At 39.1% G+C, this 14,345-nt stretch overlaps 1 long non-coding RNA gene across 1 annotated transcript; it reads right to left on the reverse strand.

The window, feature by feature from the left end:
- Nucleotides 1-1,375: 1,375 nt before the first annotated feature.
- On the reverse strand, nt 1,376-10,839 carry LOC140229159 (uncharacterized). Its single transcript, XR_011901271.1, has 3 exons — nt 10,769-10,839; nt 2,416-2,520; nt 1,376-1,618 (listed from the first exon to the last, which is right to left on the reverse strand). It is a non-coding gene; the product is annotated as an uncharacterized lncRNA (long non-coding RNA).
- Between the last annotated feature and the right edge of the window lie 3,506 nt (nt 10,840-14,345).

The raw sequence follows: 14,345 nt of genomic DNA on the forward strand, positions 1-14,345 counted from the left end.
ATACATGATTTTGTAAATGTGGACAACATCTGAGAGGAAATATGGAAGGATTTGTTGGAAGAAGGTGCATACACATAATTGTAGCAAAAATTACTAGTACTTAATACATAGAAACACTTTAAAACAATGTACATAGGAAGAAAGACAGTACCACACACATGATAGTGATAAACACACACACACACACAAAATTAATGCCTACCTGCATGTACATCAATAAAGAACATGGCCGCTGAAAATAATTCAGATTTACATAAACTGGCCCCCCATCTGCTTTCGTCCAACTATGCCATCCACCCAGTAGAAGGTAATCAAAAAAAAAAAATAATAATTTAAATAATAATCATATAAATAAAAAAAAATGATAAAGATTAGATTTTCTGTGTCATCGAATATTTATGAACAAATAGTTTTTCCTCCTCCCCCTCCCCCTTCCCTAGGCCAAATTTTCTTCTTCCTCACACATGCCATGTAATGTGACACAGGAGTAGATTTTTTGCATTTAGATCTATATTGTCTCAGAACACAGTTCTCAGTTTTTAGATTAACATGTCAGCTCAGTTCAGTCTGCATACTTCTACTTTCTCGTGTTTTTGTTTCTGTTAAAATATCTCCTTCGTAGAAGGTAAGAAATTACATTTATTCAATCAAATAAAAGTGCAGTGGCCGAGTGTCGCACGGCGGTGACTGCTGAGCTGCTGCCGCGCACGCTGCATGCAGCAATGCGTTGTGTGTGCTGTGACATGCAACGCTACAGTGACGCGATTATATATACATGGGACCGACCTGTACGCTTAGCGTTCGTGTCATTTTTGACATCACCTTCTGGTTTTTTCCGACACAACCATGGCCGGGAATATTACGGTATGACATTTATAATGCAAGCAGATAAATAAATGTCGGTGTACTTTGTCCAAATGGCGCTTTTGTTCCGCAATCACACTTCGTGAATCTTAGGATGATTTTCGAGGCATATTTTTGGTAATTTTGCTCGCCAGGTTTTCGCTAAAATTTCACATTTTATCATTGTCAAATCCTTTGATATGTTATATGTGAATATTCGGACATGTTTTCAAATTCAAACTAACTCAATTTTAATCCAAAAATAGGTTTCCTTATATTGTTATTAGCTTGAGAAGTTGTTTACTTTTTCTCAACTACGCGAGTACATGTTGTTTACTTTATGCAAATGAGGCTCGGCTGCCGATGGATTTCTGCGAGATAATTGGGGTGCTCCACCGCGCCTGACAAGAAGGAATGTCATGACAGATTTTATAAGCAGTAAATTGCCACATAAATTCACACTTAGGTTACTAAAATGGAAAGGATGTCTGGCCGCTAATACTACAAGCCACAAAGAATGTATCCTCATGTCTAGAGACAGTGGTCGGTAAAACACTCACCAGATGTGTTAAAGTATGTCCGACGGCACTATAGTTCCGTACCAGCAAGCGTATCTTCCCCCTGGACGATATCTGACGGTGTTCACGGCTGTTTCAGGGTTCTGCAGGAGAGCAGCTGCTGGCACAACATGGGGGCTGGAGCGAGCAGACCAGTCGAGCACAGTGCGAGAGAGCTAGTGACTCGTGACTGATGAGTTGTCGTCCGCGCAGTCCCACTGCAGGCAGGGCAGGGGAGAGCAGGGAGAGGGGGAAGGGAGAAGAAGATGAAGACAAGTAGCAATGTGTGTGTATCTTCACTGGCTAAGGAGGTACAATTGTATAGTATGTGTGCACGTATGTGTATTTGTGTGTGTGTGTGTGTGTGTGTGTACACTGGCTGTGTGCGCCAGGGACTGTCACTGCGTTGTGGCAGGCAAACAACGCACGGCACGTTAGTCATGTATGTTCCCCCTTTCTCCTTCCTCATCCAGCATCGCTACACAGCTGAATCCACTTATTATTGTCTTCCTCTCTCCCTCTTCCCTCCAGATTCACTTTCTCAGTTCTCCCCCCATCCATCTTTCCCTCATTTCCCCCTCTGTTTGGTGTCCATGCATCAAAATCTGATTTATATACAAGATCAGCTCATCTTTCAGGCCGTATTTCACTGCATCTAATTTAGCAGGTGCGTTGAACATGTCATGATTCCTTTAATAAATGAGCAAACAAAGGAAAATCAGTATTCACTTTCATATTTTCTTTCACTCTTTCAATCTTTCATGTACAACTGTATATCATTTCTTGAAATCATAGCTTTTCTGATGTTTCATATTTCTTTTTAATGAGATTCGTTCAAGAGTAACTGTTAACATACCATGTACAAATAAGGAAGACAAGCTGATATCTCTGTATTACGAGCATGGAAATGTAACAAATGAGTTCTGTAAAGTTTGTCATGCATTTTCCTCTATACTAAACTTGTCTTCTTTGTGCACCTGGATTAAAAACAGAGCTAGCTGTTTTCTTCACTGACCTGTTTACTCTTTAAATCCGTACGTGGTACTCAATTTGTCTGTTTTTCTGAATCACAGTCAAGCCATGTTGAAAACCATGCTCTGCATCACGAACTCCGTTAAACCTGAAAACAAAAGTGTGCATACAATGTAAGCAGAAAGTAGTCTATCAAACTACTCAGTTTTCTTAAAATACGGAAGTCCTTTCATTGATATCGCCCGAGAGTCATCCATACTCGTCCTGCTCAAGGCATGTAAACATTGTCATGCTGTGCAGTGGGGTTCGCAATAACACCCATTCAATCGCATCATTCTCAAATGACACATGTTTATGCCAGAATGCACTGAGTCTTTCATGCCATAATTTCCATCCCAAACACACATGAGCTCCAATGTAAATACCATGTGATAGCTTCCCACAGGGTATTCCAATTCTTCCGCAGGCAAAATGTACATCTGCTGCTGTCATTGTTTACATTCACAATTTGTCATTTGTGCACATCTCGAAATCGACCAACATACAATGTGTACGTTCATACTGTACCAACCCACTCATGCCAACAACTTTGCATTGCCAACCCTTTAAAACTTTACCTTTAAAATGCAGATTAATGTTTCGTTTCTGCAATCCCACTTTTTTTTTTTAATAATTCATGTAATCATAACGTTAAAAATACATATGAATATAATCACAATGTGTCCACTCCAAGGGGTAAGATGCCTTGAAGCATAGCTCTGAGAATATTGTACGTGTACACTGTACTATACATGGCTTTAATAGAGTAAAATGCCATAGGGAAAAATGAACAAAAAACATATATGCTTGCATGTACCGATCATTATTCAAACCACAAACTTGTCATATTCCTGCATACTTCATGCATAGAAGGAATTATACTCTACATTGGCATTTTACAGACATGTACAATATGTATCCACACTGCAACTGTGATTAACACACAAATTGATCACATGTTACTGTTACTTGTAATTCACTTTAAACTCCACTGTGATTTGCATGTATACACACACTCACTGGTCATTGCTTTATTATGAATGGCACACCAACGGTCAAGAAATCTAGGCAGGAAATTAATCTGGATCAGTCAAATATAAAATGCTCCCTCTAAATGTCAGCCTTCCTCAGGATAAGGAAAATTTGGCCCCATCACTTGTCATTGTCACTGCCTCATCAGTTTCTCATCACATTCAATTTTAAAGAAGTACGGTCAAACTTTACACCCCCGTATCCCCCTCCCTCTTTTTTTTTTTTTTTTTTTAAAGCCTTCTGAGTAGGCCTACATCTCAGTATTCATTTGTATACTGTATATTGCTGTCACAACATCATGTACACTGTATAAAAGTTCACTGAGACCAAACAGTGTTTCCCAAATTTGGCACACTCAAATACGCAGTAAACTATCTGGTTTATTTTCCTGCAAATCATTTTGGGATGTCCTATCAGTGTATGAGCTTCCGCAAGAAAAAGGCAACCATCAATGTAAATGTACATGTATGTACATAGAGACATTATGAGGAGATACATGTACTGTATATGCACAGTAGCTAAGCTTCCTACAAGCAATTTCTCACACAGCCTACTACAAATATACAGATGTAAACCAGTGTTCTAAAAAAATCAGGTCAAATATGACTCCTTTAATACAACATTCACTGAGCACTGCTTTTCAATTTATAATCCATCCTTTGCTATGAATATCAGTTTATGTACCGGTATTCATTGTTCATCTGATATTAGAAACAAATTCATACATGAAGATATCTGGGGCCTAAGTGAGTAATAGAAGCTGTGCTTTTTCTTGTTCTAATTTCTATTTTGTCACCCTTTCAAGGATCAACATTAATTGTGGTCCAGAGCCACTAAAAAGTTATGTAGGGCCACCAAATTTTTAAAAAGACTATCTCTTGGTGACCTGATCAGGCAACTGAGACTCAAAATGGGTTGTTACATTTTTTTTTTCATTTTCGACCCCCCTCAAAAAAAAAGTCATTGTACCGTAATAATCACTGTAATTCAGTTATATCTGTTTCTTTGTTTCTGTGTTCAGAAAGTGGCAATAAATTCAACTGAAATAAATCAAATCAATCTTAATAGGGCACTCATTCACTTGTGACATAATGCTGTGCAAGCTTAACATGATTTCTCACGAGGTTACCGACATTCTACTTGTGCCGAAGAGTCATAATCCTACGAAAGCAAGGTAGATTTTGAAGAGCTCTCCCGGAAACTTATCAGGGCCAGAGGATATCCAAGGATAGTTCACTACACATTTTGCTTTGATATCATGACTTGGCAATTACAGTATTAAGAGATGACAATGTTCCCAGAGCAGAGTTTTTTTAGGTGATCCGAGTATCCTCTCGGATCACCTATTGTATCTGTACGGATTCTTTCTTCTTCTTCTTCTTTATTTCTTTCTCCTCAAATGTTGTGCAGAGGTTAACTCAAAAAGTCATTCACCTATCACTTCTAAGCTGATACCATATATGTATCACGTCATAAGGACGACAGATCTAATGTATCACTGTGATCAGTCAACCATGACGTCACTATGACGTCATTATCTGAAAACACGTTCACATTCGTATCTCATTAATGGAAGGGATTTTCTCAATGAAATTTACATATCATATAGTTCAAGTCAAGCTCTATTGATACATTTTATAAAATTTAGTCACGTTCATAGTAAACGAGCGCGTACGCGCGCGTTGAAAATTTAACATGCTCCAATCGAGCTCAAAATTGTTTTGCACACGTTTCAGGTCATTTGGAGTATTTCAGAAAAAATTGACGGACGCGTACGCGCGCGCGCATATACGCACGCACAGCTCATATGCAATAGAAATTTCCCGTTTTTTCACACGTATCAGATGTCTGAAATGTCAAAGAATGTTTCTACCAAGTTTCAAGTCGATCCGACACAATATGACGTCATACGGACCCGTCAAAGTTGAAATTCCGCGCGCGCGTCAATGGCGATATACAGTGCAACAATGCCAAAAAACCGCCAAATTTAAATCCGATTTTACTCGTCAGGATGGACGGTGACCCCCCATTTTCTTTACATATTTTGAAAGCTGATGAGTTGTACATATCATTTCATGGGTTGGCGATACTGAAAAAATGATTAAAAGATATCAAATTTCTTAAAAAAGTAAAAAAAGTAAATTTTCAAAATGACGTCATCAAATTTCAAGTTTACTCGAGCGTATCTCACTTATCCTTTGCCGATTTTCACCTAACTTTCAGTATGTTGTAGCTTATTTAATGTTCTTTCATATTTTTTATTACAAACTTTTGATTGGATGACGTCATCACCTCGTAAAAATGGATTAAAAGTATCCTTGTAAAATTTGACCAGTTTACGTGTTATCTCTATGGGAGAGCAGTTTTTCTGGAAGTGAAAATTGACATGACTATCTTTTTCGAGCACTAGCTCACTTATGCTTCGGTGAATTTTTCCCAGATTTTAATATGTTGTAGCTGAGACTTTGGGCTATCGTAATGTGCCCCTCGTTTTTTCATACGATGTCGAGATCACGTCAAAAAACTTACTTGAAATTAAAGTTTATCTTCGATGTATTGAAATATTTCTTTCTTTTTGCAATGTTATGTGCAATAACTCAAGAAAAACATACCCTATCACCACCATATTTTGCACTTATTTAGTTCATGTCACGAACATTATTTCATAAAATAACAACGACTTGATCAGACGCCATCTTGGGTATGTAAATTAGGGTCAAAGGTCATAGATGTTTCATCCTGTATCTTGGTGAATACATGTCCTATCTTTCCCATATTTTGCACACGTAAAGACCATGTTACAGGGATCATTTCATAAAATAACCACTTTTTGCTCAGATGCCATCTTGTCTGTGCAAAGTGGGGTCAAAGGTCATATGTACTTCTTTTTCTATTTTCGCTATGACGTGTTATCTCTATGGGAGTGAATTTTTTTCGATGTGAAAATTGACATGACTCTCTTTATCGAGCACTATCTTACTTATGCTTCGGTGAATTTCTCTCAGATTTTAGTATGTTGTAGCTGAGACTTTGCACTATCACGATTCGAATCATTGATTAAAAAAGAAATCGGATCACCTTAATTTGTCAGTGATGACAAATTACAATCTCTAGTTTGTTTTTTTTTTGATCAGTTTATTTTCAACACGGATGATCCTCAAATATGACAGAGCCACCTCAAAAAGTAAGAGGAATTTGCCCATTAAAACTAGAAATGCAAAAAAGCAAAGAAGTAGATTGCACGCTAAAAGCAATAAGTTCGCAATCTTTATCATCAGTTTCATATTGGTCACCATTCAATTAGACAGACATACACAATGTGAGCTGCACTCAATCACTGCTCGCTCACACAGGGGTGTCATGAGCAAGCTGTAAACATGAGTATCATATAACATATAAATATAACATAGAAAGTGTCATAAAATTGCAAAAGCTCACACTTGGTTGACAAACCCCTCCCAAAACTAGTATTTCATAGTATGGCAAGATAAATATACATGCAGTGTATCACAACATATTTTTGCACTGAGCTGAAATCAATCCATGCAGCTCATAATTCTGTTCCTGGAATGTCAGGCTTTCTTGTGAAACAGTCTTTTATCTCTGCATGTCAGACATCATAATTTTGGTTCTTTAAAAATAGAGCACCGAAAACTGGTTCCTTATTTGACCAATGTAGAAAAAAAGGGGAAGACGGGAGAGGGTGGAGCAGTCTACTCCACATGAACGATGATTTCCCATGGTAATTCTTGTCTGCAGCCCAGCCTCCTTTCTATCATCAACGAGCTCAGGTTGGGGAAGGAATGTACCCCCTCACTCGACAGGAGGGAAGACAAGAGTGACACGCTAATGAACATTCCGATTTGTTTTGGTACGCGGCTCCAGATTAACTCCGTTAATGGCTCAAAATCCCTGCTTAATCTCCGCATTTGGATGTTGACAAATTTGGGCGTGCGTGACACGTGCGTAGTCACTGTCATGTGCCGTGGACCAGAACTGCAGCGGGGAAATGGGACGCAGTCTGGCCAGGATGCAGACATTTACATGCACAGTCCATTTCGACTTTAATGGATTTAAACGGAGCAAGGTGCAAGATTTTCCAGGTAAAATCATTGGTAAGCTTGCATTTCTCTAGGCTAAGATGCAATTTTTAATCCCAGTCTTATTCTTTTCCTTTACCAAAGGTGGCCCACGACCCAATGTTTTGGAAAGACATTATAAGGTTTGCATTTTTTTAGCAGATGGTTTATTTTTAAACATGACCTTGATCAGGATTGCCTGTACAGATCTGATGAATCTTGGGAAATTAATTTTTTTTAAAAGAAGTTTCACTCACAAGGCTGCATGCATGCTCATATTATTCATACTACAAGTGACAATCTGAAATGCAATATGAAATCACAGCACGATATACAAGTTGTAATCAAAAATTTATTTCTTTGACGGATGTTTTTTTTTCTTCCATTCACTCAAGAGAATATGGTTAGGAAACACATTCTGCCCACAGATAGCACACAAAACAGAACTATACAAAAGTTGTACCATACCTGCCAACATTTCAAGATGAAATATCTTACTCGTGGATTGCAAAAATCTTATTTTATATGCAAACTGAAGTTAAAAATCTTACTTTCAGTCAAATCTTCAGAAAATACACATGAAGGTATATCCAAATATTTTTTTTTTAAATCTTATTTCTCTGACAGAAAATCTTATTTTGCTATTTTTAATGTAAAAAATCTTACTGAATCTGATAAAACCTTATTAGTTGGCAAGTATGCTATCCTACAAGAAGAAAAAAAAAATGACATTTCACTTGTACTGGTCTGCACTGTGTCCCTGATACAGATCGAACACAAGAGGTATGCAATACTGCCTCGGAGTAGATTTTAGTTAAACTATTCGCTTTGTAGCATAGCACCATTACACAGAAATATCCGTCTTTATATCTGGAGGAGTTTCATAACATTTTTTTACATAATATTTACAGTTCTACTCCAATGAGAGGGATTCCGTCAATCCAGATGTACGGACTGTAGTCTCCACGGAACATATCACTGACAATGAATGCAGATGGATCTTTTGGTCTAAGCAGCCTTAGTCTACAGTTGAGTGATAGAATGTTGTACCGGCCTACAAGACATGACAAAATTTGAAAAACTCACTTCATTTATTATATACGTAGTACCTCATACAGTTGAACCTCTCTTATCCGGCCTCCCTTTATCCGGATCTCTCTATTATACGGACGCAATCTCGCCGTGATTTTTTGTTTTTTTTAATAATTACGGGAGGAAAGGGGGATTCCAAACTCCTTGAGAACTCCTACACAAACACACATGAATTACATATTACTTCCAACATTAACATACACATCTATTTTGGGGTCTGTTACTGAGTGTAACAATGAAAAGGTTGCAGCATACACATTACTACATGTGGTACTACAATGGGCTACATCAGTACATGTGTATGTATATGTACATGTATAAAGCATCGAGTCTCCCGTATCCGGCCAAATCCCTTATCCGGATGAGCCCCGGTCCCGACTTGTCCGGATACGAGAGGTTCAACTGTATTACAATTCCTATCACTGATGGTCAAAAGTATATCATGTGACATGGTGTAGGTCTCACAGTCTACAACGTATCATTGCCTCAGGGTTTTGACTATCTATCACTTGACCTAAAGTCAACTGCCAGAAAGCCAAAACCCAGGCTTCGATAATATGCAACCCTTCCGCGACTTTTGCACACTATGTACAATTTTGCGCGTGGTGTCTGCTGCGGCAGCCTACACAAGTACATCGAGTCTAGGCTATCGCTTACTGTACGTTACGCGCATCACGTACATGTACGCGGAGCGCACAGGAATATTTCAACATGGCAAGTGCTAGTGAAACTCAAGAGATTAAAAGTGTTGAATGCTGAGGATTTGGAGCAGTTACTTGAGGAAGCAGAGAGTAAAAACATACAGAGACAAATCAAATATTAATGTGGTCTGTATCTTTTGAGGATTACTACTCATTAATAATGTTGGAACCATCAAAAACATGAGCGGTGTGGAGTTAATAAAATCTTTTTGAAAAGATTTTATGCAGGAGCTTGCAATAACTTATAAAAGGCTGGTGAGTTGCACTGTCAGAGTAAGAAAAGGATGCAAGCACTTGTATTAACGTGACCATACCATAAAGTCACCACTTGTTCATGCACTTGTCATTGTTTGTCCCTCTCATGCTTTATTATTTCATGTGTATGACTCTCTTTTATGTTGATTAAAAAGTAAAAAATATGTCATTCCATCAAAGTGAAAATCTCTGTGTGGGTAGAAGAACTTTGTGTACAAAGTCTTCGAATTCGGTATTACATTAGACACACATACACTACGTGTATAGTGTGCTCAGTTTGCTGACAAGTTCAAGTACCCATCTAATTATCAGTGAGGAGTAGCCCATTGTAGTACTCCGAAAAGTATTCCGAAAAGGGGGGCGCCAAAAGTATTTTTGGTGCCTCCTCCACTTAAGTTCCAGGTTTCATCGGCAGAAAAGCAAAAAAAAAAAAAAAGGCTTTTCTGCTCCCACTACAATCAGGATAAATCGGCTGACAAAAATGGCATCTTAAAAAATTAAAGGGGGCGCCCGTGCCCCCTTTCATTTTTTTCTTTTTATTTCTTTTGTTTAAAAAAAAATAGAGGGGGCGTGCGCCCGGGGCGGCCCCCTCTCTGGATCCGCTTACGGCAAAAGACCCCTCTAGCTACATGTACTGTACATCCTGTCGCTGTAGCATACTGCCTAGACGTACAGAAAGATCCGTCTGTCCGGAGGAGTCTTTTATTTTTTTGACGTTATCGCTCTCCTCCGTAGTAGTATTGGTACAGTGGTAGGGGATCCATGAAGCCAGACACAGTCTTACTCTTATCGTTAGTAAATTATTTGAACTGGTTACCACTGCACTGTGAAGCGCCTAGCTCAAGCCAGAAGCCCCACGCTTTAAAGCTAAATAAAAGCTACGAAATTACTTCATTACATTGCTGCTAAGTGCTATGCCAAAGCCCAAACGGCCATGGCAAATGCGTGGCTTCACCTAGCGACCACAACCCAACGGGCAACTGTGCATGGCCATGGCCTGGCCCACGATGGGCGATGAGACAAAACCTCCTCCGCTAGCTGTCCGAGGATGATGCACTACCACTACACCACTACCAGTCCGACAAGTGTCACCTTCATTGGCTTCAAGGAATGATCAGTACAGTTGCTCACTGGCATAAGGCGTGTTGACAAACCACCCTCATTTTAACAGTACATCAACAAATAAATTTACGCTTACCTGGGAGCCAATACCTCTGTCCTGCCCGATAAACACAGGGCTAAGTTTTAGTAAAACCTACGATATCTCCAAGCAGAGACTTCGTCCCACTTCGAACTTCGCAAGCTTCCATCCACCAGCGATGTAGTTCGCATCGCATCCATGGGCGCGCACGTTACATTTACGTACGTGGTACACATATGCATGGGGGGGGGGGGGGAAACTGTTATTGTGTGTGGTTTCAGTGGTAGTTGGTGATGGTAGGTCACACACGGTCGGATCGGTCACATACACTCATTACATACAATACGTATCACACACAAGTCGCTGCGGAGAGTTGTTATAAACGCAAGAACAGTAGATGGCGCAAATCCATTTACTTCCATTTTTACGTTGGAGTTTACAGGACCGTCGATCGAGTCTGTTCGTGGTTGAAATGTATACTGGTAATACTAACGGGTTAGGTGTTACAAAAAAACATTTCCCAATTCTGATCCTTAATAGTTCAAAAACTGTACATCAGATAAAATTGTCATTGACATGAGTAATAGCTGAATAGTGTACAATCTAGTTGGAGGTGATTTGAATATGAAAGCATATTATTAGTTTTATGAAATCTATGATTCATCAAATTTTAACCCTCTGTAAAAAACTTGAACTTTACACAGGAACCAATGATGTGTATGTGAGTGTGTGCTTATAATGACCCTGAACGATGTACATGGCTACCACCTGTTCAGAGCTCCGCTCTAAGGCACATTAATGCTTTATCAATTATTTAGGCCTATGTGGATTGCCCTGAGCACTTCTAGTCTGAATTCATGACAAAGGGTGAAATATGCATGCACATGAAAAACAGTAAGCACATGTTTCCATGTGCTTGCATACACCACATTTCAGAATAAAATTAAAGACTAGCTGTGATAGCGGAATTCACTGTGCTGTGATAGCTGTGATAACGGAAAGTGATACACACCATTAAAACCAAAAACAACAACAACATTCCCCATGAATATCGCAATAGAGCATTACTGGTTATTGTTCAAGACCAGTCTGGATGTCAACTACACACTCCTATACACACCAGTAACCCCCGTGAAAAGTTAAAGTTTTGTACAGAGGGTCGAAAATAGAGCAAAATCTGAAACCTAACTGAAAAATCAATGTTAAATTTAATGAAACTAAGTCATGCTTTCATTTTCAAATTATCTCCAACAAAATTGTACACTGCAACTGATTGACAAATTGCCCTACATCGACGTAAATAAGCACTGAATTGATCAGTGTTTTAGTAGTAGCCATGATAAAAAAATCATGGGCGTACATACTCGAGCAGGATTCGAACCTACGACCTCCTGATCACCGGACAGGCGTCATCTCCACTAGACCACCGAGCTTTCGCCCGACAGCAAGTGTTGGTTCTAATCCTTATAGCATGCAGCGGGTACCGCTTTGTTATTCAAATTCATGAAATTCTTCCGTCGAGATGTTTTCATTGCAACTGATTGACAAATTGCCCTACATCGACGTAAGGTAAGCACTGAATTGATCAGTGTTTTAGTAGTAGCCATGAATAACAAAGCAGTACCCGCTGCATGCTATAAGGATTAGAACCAACACTTGCTGTCGGGCGAAAGCTCGGTGGTCTAGTGGAGATGACGCCTGTCCGGTGATCAAGAGGTCGTAGGTTCGAATCCTGCTCGAGTATGTACGCCCATGATTTTTTATCATGGCTACTACTAAAACACTGATCAATTCAGTGCTTATTTACGTCGATGTAGGGCAATTTGTCAATCAGTTGCAATGAAAACATCTCGATGGAAGAATTTCATGAATTTGAATAACAAAGCAGTACCCGCTGCATGCTATAAGGATTAGAACCAACACTAGTCTTGCTGTCGGGCGAAAGCTCGGTGGTCTAGTGGAGATGACGCCTGTCCGGTGATCAGGAGGTCGTAGGTTCGAATCCTGCTCGAGTATGTACGCCCATGATTTTTTATCATGGCTACTACTAAAACACTGATCAATTCAGTGCTTATTTACGTCGATGTAGGGCAATTTGTCAATCAGTTGCAATGAAAACATCTCGACGGAAGAATTTCATGAATTTGAATAACAAAGCAGTACCCGCTGCATGCTATAAGGATTAGAACCAACACTTGCTGTCGGGCGAAAGCTCGGTGGTCTAGTGGAGATGACGCCTGTCCGGTGATCAGGAGGTCGTAGGTTCGAATCCTGCTCGAGTATGTACGCCCATAATTTTTTATCATGGCATCATAATTTTTTATCATGGCTACTACTAAAACACTGATCAATTCAGTGCTTATTTACGTCGATGTAGGGCAATTTGTCAATCAGTTGCAATGAAAACATCTCGACGGAAGAATTTCATGAATTTGAATAACAAAGCGGTACCCGCTGCATGCTATAAGGATTAGAACCAACACTTGCTGTCGGGCGAAAGCTCGGTGGTCTAGTGGAGATGACGCCTGTCCGGTGATCAGGAGGTCGTAGGTTCGAATCCTGCTCGAGTATGTACGCCCATGATTTTTTATCATGGCTACTACTAAAACACTGATCAATTCAGTGCTTATTTACGTCGATGTAGGGCAATTTGTCAATCAGTTGCAATGAAAACATCTCGACGGAAGAATTTCATGAATTTGAAAAATTGTACACTATTCAGCTAAATTGCTCATATCAATGTTAGTGTTATCTTATAGTGGGAAATGTTTTTGTAACACCTATAGTAAATGTGTACAATGGTATCCTGCACCGTTATCCGGGCCTTCCAAAGTTGAAAACTAAATTACAATTATTATTCTCATGAGAATCATGACACGATACTGGCAGCGACTCGGATGTCGGCTGCTGGAGACCAAGAACCTATATGTAGTATGTATACATGAATTCATTCAATTTCTGGATCATCAGCGTCCACATTCGGTCCAGAGAATGCATCCTGATTTACCGTCGTGACACAAGATTATGTGCACCAAGTATATTATGACAACTGACTTATTGAAACTGCATCGGTCTTGTTTTACACTCGAGACACAGAGAACAGTCCGAGCATGTTTATTTTCATATTTCACTTGACATCTCATACAGTGTATAATACCATATACTTAGCAAAAAAAAAAAAAAAAAATACAAACAAGCAAGATGCAAAATATGATATAAAGTGGATCGTGACTATAAAAAGTGTGTCAGCATTATGTACATCAAAGGCAATTTTCATGAACATAAAAAATATGAAGGAACCGCAAAAGCAAAGCTTAAATAACCGCGGGTTCCAGGGAAAAAAATACAAATGGAAAATATTTTACAATATGGCGTGGACACAAAGTGCTAAAAAAAAGAATCCACACAAACAAACAAACTATAACAGCTAAAAATGCTAGCCTAGAAAAAATGAAAGAATAGAGAAAGAAAAAGGAAAATAATAAGAACTGCAGGAAAACAACATAAATACACAAGTATACGAGCATAAGGATGATATCTACCATCAAGTTCATAACGAATTCACTGTAGATGAGTGCTATAGTGTAATGATTTTAATGGGAGCATGTAGGACCTATACGCTGAAACCAGAGGT

Source organism: Diadema setosum, chromosome 5 (assembly GCF_964275005.1).
Source record: "Diadema setosum chromosome 5, eeDiaSeto1, whole genome shotgun sequence".
NCBI classification, from domain to species: Eukaryota; Metazoa; Echinodermata; class Echinoidea; order Diadematoida; family Diadematidae; genus Diadema; species Diadema setosum.